The sequence below is a fragment of the Grammomys surdaster genome, unplaced genomic scaffold (assembly GCF_004785775.1).
Source record: "Grammomys surdaster isolate TR1022 unplaced genomic scaffold, NIH_TR_1.0 240, whole genome shotgun sequence".
NCBI classification, from domain to species: Eukaryota; Metazoa; Chordata; class Mammalia; order Rodentia; family Muridae; genus Grammomys; species Grammomys surdaster.
The window spans coordinates 1,219,282-1,227,165 of NW_021604685.1; the positions used below are offsets into that span (position 1 = coordinate 1,219,282).

The 7,884-nt window shown below is 37.6% G+C and overlaps 1 long non-coding RNA gene across 1 annotated transcript; it reads left to right on the forward strand.

Annotated features, from left to right (window-relative positions):
- The first annotated feature begins 1,807 nt into the window (after nt 1–1,807).
- LOC114626839 lies at nt 1,808–5,772 on the forward strand. Its single transcript, XR_003712299.1, has 3 exons — nt 1,808–1,967; nt 2,386–2,486; nt 4,899–5,772. It is a non-coding gene; the product is annotated as an uncharacterized LOC114626839 (long non-coding RNA).
- Nucleotides 5,773–7,884: the final 2,112 nt, after the last annotated feature.

The following is a 7,884-nucleotide window of genomic DNA, read 5'->3' on the forward strand; positions in this document are numbered from 1 at the left end:
GTTATTTGCAAAATAGTGTTAATGTGAATGGATCCTTATTGTAGGCTATCCTCAGAATCTTAGGGACTGTAATCACAAGAGAGTATACAATAAGTGAAGAAAATCATGGATAGAGTCATTAATAAAGAAACCATAGAATGTTTGAGTTGGAGAGGCTGAGAACAATGACTCCCACCTCTGCTGTTTAGAGAAAAAAAAACAGAATTGAGACTAATTCCTCACACTCCCAACTCTTAGGATGGTCTCCTTTTGCTTGAGTTTGAACTTAAACAAAATTTTATACGACATGAACAGATTTACAAAAGCTTGAATATTACCCAGAGCCTTATTTCCACTAGTTTAGGTGGAAGGTTATAATTCAAGTACTGCAAATATTTAAACTTATTTCAAGAAGAACTTGAAAACATCACAGGACCTGCTACCATCTTTTATCCTCTATGTTGTTAGAATTCAAAGTTGAAGAACCTAAATAAGAATCCATCATCTTTCTGGTTGTAAATGAAGACTTCCTGGGGATTGTGAATGAACATGGAGCTTTAGCATATAACTACCTCATTGTCTTCCCAAATTCTTTAGTTCCCTTTCTCATCCTGAAGGTCACATTGACTTAAAGATGTATAATTATCTTTTATTTTAGCTACCATTTTTCTTTCTTTGTTGTTAATAAAATAGATTTTAAACATCTTAACATCTAGAGAAATAATTGAATGAAAATTCTGCTTTCACCATTAGTTCCTGCTGTTGTTTGCTTAGACAAGCAGTTTTAGTTACAGTAGGTGTCAGAGACTTAACAGCATATTCACTACAGTAACTTGGATAGAATGTGGCTTGTCGCCCTTGTGGTTTGGTATTCATGTGGAGTGTGAATGCAGACTCTCTGAGCCTCATAGGGAGGGAACAATATACTACCAACATTTCTGACTACCTCAAGCCATGTTTGAAGTCTAGATCAAGCTGCATACTGGGAAGACATTCCACGTAGTGTTGAGAGGTTCAGTCCTGATGTTGAGAGCTCACTTACTTCCACAGTGGATACATGCTAAATTAGATGATCTTCAAGATGGCTCAGTAGGTTCTAGCTTCTCAGGAGAACTGCCCTTTGTGATATACTCGGGGATACATTGGGCTCCAACCAGCTGTGGCCCGATACTTACTTCCACAAAGGTGCTGCTGCAAAGATGGAGCGAGGGGGAGCTCCAATTTCTGGAGATAAAGACCCAAAAAGTATCTATGTTCTCTAATTGTTAATCTTTTAAAAGTTTTCTATAGTTGGGGATCTAGAATCATGGGAAAATCAGTCATACCCCAAAGAGAAATAGCTTGTTTTTAAAAGGGGGTTGAAAGTAATCTATTACATTTAGTTTGTGCTAGGCCTTGGCAATTACGTAGCTGGTTCTGTATGTCAGGAGAGAAGTTAAAGTGTTATTCCAGGACCAGAAGGCATGCTCACAGAATAAGATTAACACAGGTTTGATGGAAATGGTGTGGTATCAAATTTCATATTTTCTACGTTTGCTTCAATTTTTACATTTTGACAATAAATTTTCATTAGATAGTGTCATCGCTCTAATATTTGAAGATTCCCTCAATTGCTCTAGGGAAACTTCCTTGCCTCTTGGGCAGAACCCAAAAGCAACTTGTAACTTCCCACTTTCCCACTCTGTAGCATGGGAAGTCAGTGTTTTTGGAGGTTGGTTGAGAATGGGTGGGGACAGAGCAGTAGGGGCTATTGCTGCATTAGCAACTACTCCTTTCACAATAGCTCTGTTTTGTCATTTTGTACCCAGATTTCCGTTGGTTAGCCTCAACTTTATCTTCCTCATTTCTGTTTCCTCTTCATGACACCAAGAGTCCTTCAGAACATGTGACCTTCCTGCTCTCAACATAAAACTCAGCTTTCTGTGGCCTCTATAGTTCGGCTCAGCATCTATATCCCATCCAAGACAAAGGCTCCACTTCAATCACAGGTATAGTATCTACTTGTTCTCTTAGATTTCCATACTGAAACACTTCCCACAACAGGTAACAGTGTTCTGGATATGTCTAACTGACTCAGATCCTAGTATTGATAAAAAGTCAAAGATAAGACTGATGAAATTTTCTATTGGCTTTCTATCCTAGAGCATGTGATAGAGACAAGGCACACAATAATTTCTAACAATAATAGCTTTTAGAAGATAGTCATATAGAAGTTAAATGCTCATTAGAGCTAGGAGCTAGGAGTTCTGAATGGCATATTAAATTTTGTCCTATATCTGTTACTTTTCTTTGGGTAAGTTGTTTCTGCAGTCTAGTACTCAGTGCTTAAGTCTCTTTTGCAGAGAAGAAAAAGACAAAGGTGAGATGTTGTCTAATGTCTTAGTCTCTATGTCACTTATTTTGAAGGTTACCAGCCTTTGGCTGGGAAAGAAGATGAGACTGCTGCTTGAATGTAGACCTCTAGGCAGAGCTGAACATCCCTTAGAAAACTGCTGGTGACCTGAAAGGTATGACTGAAAGATGAAAGGGTCTTTCTTTTCTGGTCTTATAAGTCATTACTCCAGAATTAAAAAGTCATATAGGATAAAATTTGGAAGTGTAAATAGAACAAGTATATATGTGAGGAACAAAGGTCCAGAGAGAAGAAAAGGTAGTTGCCTAAGACCACACAGAAAACCTGTAGCACAACTCAGTCTAATCCCAGGCCAGTGCTCTTTTTATTTTGCTTTAGGAGGACTGAGATACCAAGAAATAATGGGTATTCTGCAACTGAGGCAGGTGACTGTCCTTATAGTGGAAGAAATCTAGATATTTGGACATGGTCCTGAGTACTTCTTTACCACCAAATATATTTTCGGATATGTGGCTTATTCTGGACATTTATAGATTTGTTTGGTAAAATCTTATACTTCTTTTACCAAGCTTATGTCTTCCAATTTCCTTCATGAAGAATATTCTAGTTCTCGTTAGGAGCAGCTTTGTGGAGCTATCCAATGGAATATTTTCCACTCTCATGGAAATAAATTCTCATGCTATTTCAAATCAGATAAATGACAAATAGAAGAGCTTCGAGTCCTCCAATTATCACCCCATGTAGTCATCTATGTCTTCACTCTATGAGTCTGACTAAACTTAGTCAACTAAACTTGATTTCCTTCTGTAAATTTCTCTGAATAGGTGTGAGCTGGAACATCAAGAATGAAAATGAAACGTGTATATCCAGCTTAAGGACTGACTCTATCCATCAATCCTGGAAAACAGTATTCATAATAATCTCTTAAGTCAGTGCACTAGGACTCTTTAGCCACTTTTGTACATAGCTCTTTTCTATTTTTTGTGGAGTATGTGAGGTCAGATAGGGTAATTGAGAGGCTATGGATACCTCCAAAGGGTCCAGCTTTTCTTACAGCAGGTGATATGCAGAGGTAGTTACAGGAAAACTAAAACCAATAGTCCATTACTCCTTTCTCTTTTAATCACTTTCCTTGGCTTTTACTAGCTCCAGAGTTTGAAATAAGGTCTCTTTAAGCATCCTTATAAAAAGCTCTAGAAATCTCATCCAACAATTTCCAAGCACCTTGAGATGTAAGACTTCTGTCTCCATTTCTAGAGAAGACAATTGAAGCCTTAGAAAACATTAGATCTTGGTAGGACAGAATTTGATACTGTCAAGCTTTTTGAGTAACAGGATCATGATCACAAAATATCAAATAAATTGTGACAGCTTGAGTCTTATAGCAGCTACTTCACTGCCATGGTAGCTATGAGTTCAAACATCCTAATGCTTCCCTGCAAAATCCACTGCCTGTTTTCCTCTTTGTTGCTGTTCCTTTCTCTTTGCAGGGGAATAGAAAAAGCAGACAAAAAAGGTGGTGGGGTGGCCAGCCAAGGGGCACAATGAGCTGATGGATGTTATAACTCCCAAACTGTAAACAACTTACTTTATTTCCTTTTGCAAGTCTCTCCCTAAACATCAGACTTCATTTTCTCATTTATAATCTTTAATCTATAAAACTAGGTGACTTATAAGGGTATTTTGATAGTATTAATTCTTTACTATTTATGAGAAAGGGCAACCAAGTTAGACAAAGCCAGCTAAGGCCACAAGAAATTACTGTTTCAATTCTGTTAAAAAAATTATCAATCTTTTCCCCTGCTATTGTTTATTTGTTTATTTTAATTTTAAAACACATCTTAGTCACTTTTATTTATGTATGGGAGATCAAATACAAAGGTACATGTTAGGTAAGTATTCTGCCACTGAGTTTTATCCGTAGACCTTGTTTTCTTTTTTGTTTGAGAAAGGGTCATATTACATAGCCTAGATTGACTTTAAGCCTGAGTTTCTCCTACCTCTGTCTATGAAAGCTTCCATTCACACATGTACTATCATATCTGGCTACAACCACAATTTTTGTGCATTTGTTAGGTAACAAATACTAAATTAATGGCTTTATATGCATTATCACATATTCTTACCATGATTTCTAGCACATTTTGTGGCTATAAAAAACTAGGTTTCAGGGACATAAACTCATTTATTTAAGGTGTTCAGCTAGTTAATGGTAGAGATAGAATTTAAGTCTAGTTTTTAAAATCAATATTTAGGTATGTAACTAGAATGAACATAGTGTAAAAGAAGTTGGTAGGAGGAGGGAACACAGATATTGTTTCTGACGCTTTTCACATCATGGAGGCAGAATGATGACAAAATTTTCCTGTTCACCTGAATAGAAGAGTTAATTGAGGCTTGGGCTACTAGAATCTCCAGACAAAGACTCAAGATCCCTGTTTTGGTTTGGAGCTTTAGCCTCTTTTGTTCACTTCCCTCTTTTGGTGTCTTAGCCGGTTATGTTAGTGTTCGCTATTTGTCTCAGTCTCAGGGAAAAACATAATCACCCCATTTTTTCTCTTTCCAGGTGCACATCTTCCAGCATGTTCTTGCTGCCCCGTGGAGGCTCCTGATCTGGCCTTCAGCAGTGTCACGCTCCGTGTATTTGACAAGCTGAGTTGGACACTCTGTGTGGTAGAGTGTCAGTTTGTCAAATACCCCAAGTGTGGCTCATGCCTATCAGCTCCAGGTCCAGGACAGAGCAAATACACTGCTGACTATATACAAATGCTTATGAAACATGAAGCTCTTTGGGGTTATTCTATGGCTTTGAGGGAACTATAACATTATTCAGAGGACATCAGAGTAGGAACGATGCAACTCTGCAGCCTACAAGTCTGGTATGCATCTCTGTACATTGTGAAAATGCACAGTGGTCTTGAAAATGCATAAGGGATACTGGGAATGAGAGTATTATTTGATTTATTATTAATGTCTTCTTTCACATTCCCCTTCTTGCAGCCAGGACAGCAGAATTTTCATACAAGCATCATGAATTCTATGAGAAAGTAGGAAATAAATATCCATGGTCTGGCCTTTGGAACACATCTTAATCTTACCTACATTTTCTCTTTTCCTCTTTGCTTTTATCCTCCTTAAAACAACCTTCTTATTTATCTTTCCTGGACTTTCAGACCCTGCCAAATTCTAATTTCTCTGGGCACTATTGAAAGTTATCTTATATTTTTCTTTACTCCTTGGCTAAACACATACTGATATGTGCTCTTCTATGTCCTACCACCCAATACATCCTCTAAAGTCAGTGAATTTATTTTACCATGGTATGTTCTTGAATTCCCTATTATATTGTAAGAGTCTAGACCTTATTATACTTGCTTGGTTGCTGTCTCTCCTACCATTGTCCAACATTTTAATTATTTAATAAATGTTTACCAATTAATTGATGTTTTACTAGTTCATAACTTTTGGCTATATAGGTCAAATACCAATCAGGGTTTTGTGAAAAAAAAAATCAAACTGTGGCTATTCCAATACTATAGTGCATACAGGGTGGTCACCAAAAGGGATTTTTTTTCTCTGAGAAAAAAGAATTAGGTCTGGGGCAGGAGGGCAAAAAGAAAAAATAGACTCAGAAGGAAATAGATTTTGGAAATATTTGTTCACACAGGTCTTTTTTAACAGAATTTTCTGAGCCTTTAATATTCTAATGCTGTACTGGGGTAAACTTCTAATACAGAACTATAGAATGAAGCATCTTCAATATCTCTCTGCAGAGTCTAACATTTCATAACATATTTTGGCAAGCTTCTCTAGAGAAATTCCGTACTCTCCCCTTGGTTCTGGAGATACTTACTTTCATTCTTTAACTTTTCACTCACCAACCAGTGAGCTAAATAACAAGAGCCATATTGTCAACCCATTTTTCCTCAGAATCATAGGAGGGGTGCATCTCTATCTAGGGATAACTTACTGGCTTACCCTGCATGGAAAGACATCATACTTTATGGGCAAAGACCATTTTCAGAAGATGTCTGCAGCAAAGTACGCATACTGCTAAAAATCAATGGGTCTGACTTCCAGTGTTTGTTCTGCCATTGACTTGATATATGTTACTTTTGACAAGCCATCATTACTCTCTGGGCTTCAGTTCCCAATTTGTGGTATGTGAGTGTTCAGATAAGTAATCTGTAAAGATTTTTACATGCAAGAATAGGAGACATTTCTGGTGGTTCCAGTGTAGGAGGTTCCCTGAATTTGTGACTCACTTTACTAGGGAAATTTCAATAAACATTCTCTCCTCAAGCACAGGGATTAATTCTAAAGAGCAGAATAAGATAAATTGTGTTTTCAAGGCTTGCAGGGCTGGATGCACAGCTGTTTCATGAAGGAAGCTGAGGTTTCTACTGAGTAGGACCCAGGTTGTGGAGGCTTGTGAGTGAGATGGAGAAGAAGAAGTTGTCTCTGTCACTAATTATGTGTAGCTAGCATTTGTCAAAGAAAAAAATGCTGAGCTTTTGATCATGGACTTGGCAGCATCAGTGGGGGTGAAACAGGGAGGACTATCAATCACTTTTGTGTACTATTTTGACTTTTGACTTCTGGAGTCATCTCAAAATGGGAGCACCTCTTTGAAATCTAATCTGATCCTATGCATATACAGAATACATAGACAACATGGTAGTTCTCATGAAAAGCAAGGAAGTTGATTTGACATGAAATACATGGGGGAAACGGAAGCAATGCAAACCTGGTCCCAAACAATTTCGTTACAAGGGAGTTTCATTCCAAAGTACATAAAGAGTTCCTTCTTTCCTTTCTCCTCCCCTCCCATTCCCTCCACTTTTCTTCGTTTCTCCACATTCCCTCAATTAACAACAAAGAGAATCATGTGTCTTCGCATTGTAAAAAGAATTGAGGAGTTAAAGAAGATGACCAATGCAACTTACCCAAATATTTCAGTGGTATTATACACAGACTTTGAAAAGACAGAAACTACTTCATATGTACATTCATAATGCTTTGAGAAAGAAGTGAGATTTCTCAACAAACTTCCTCTTGCCCTGAGAAGAGTCACAAAGTAGAGCTGAAAGAAAGATGGAGTGGGGAGTGGACGTTATGTAGAATACTGTTTAAGTAAAAATTGATTTGCTTTAGATAGGGCTATCCATGGTATGAGAAGGGAAGAGGTATGAGTTGGAAGGTGAAAGACAAGACAGTGACAAAAAAAAAACCAAATTAAAAAAAAAAAAAACAAAGCTTGGCTTAGTGTTACAGACCTAGCAATACAATTACTTGGGACTGTAAGGCAGGTGGCAAGTTCAAAGCCTATCTAATTTAGAGGGTGAAATAAAGGTAAGCCTGGATAGGTTAGTGTGCTATCATCAAGATAAAAAGTAAAAAAATTACAATAGCATAATTCAGTGGGAAACTACTTGGTTAACCTTGGGTTAAATTTCCTGTAAAACACACAGACACACAGACACAGACACAGACACAGACACAGACACAGACACAGACACAGACACACACACACACACACACACACACACACA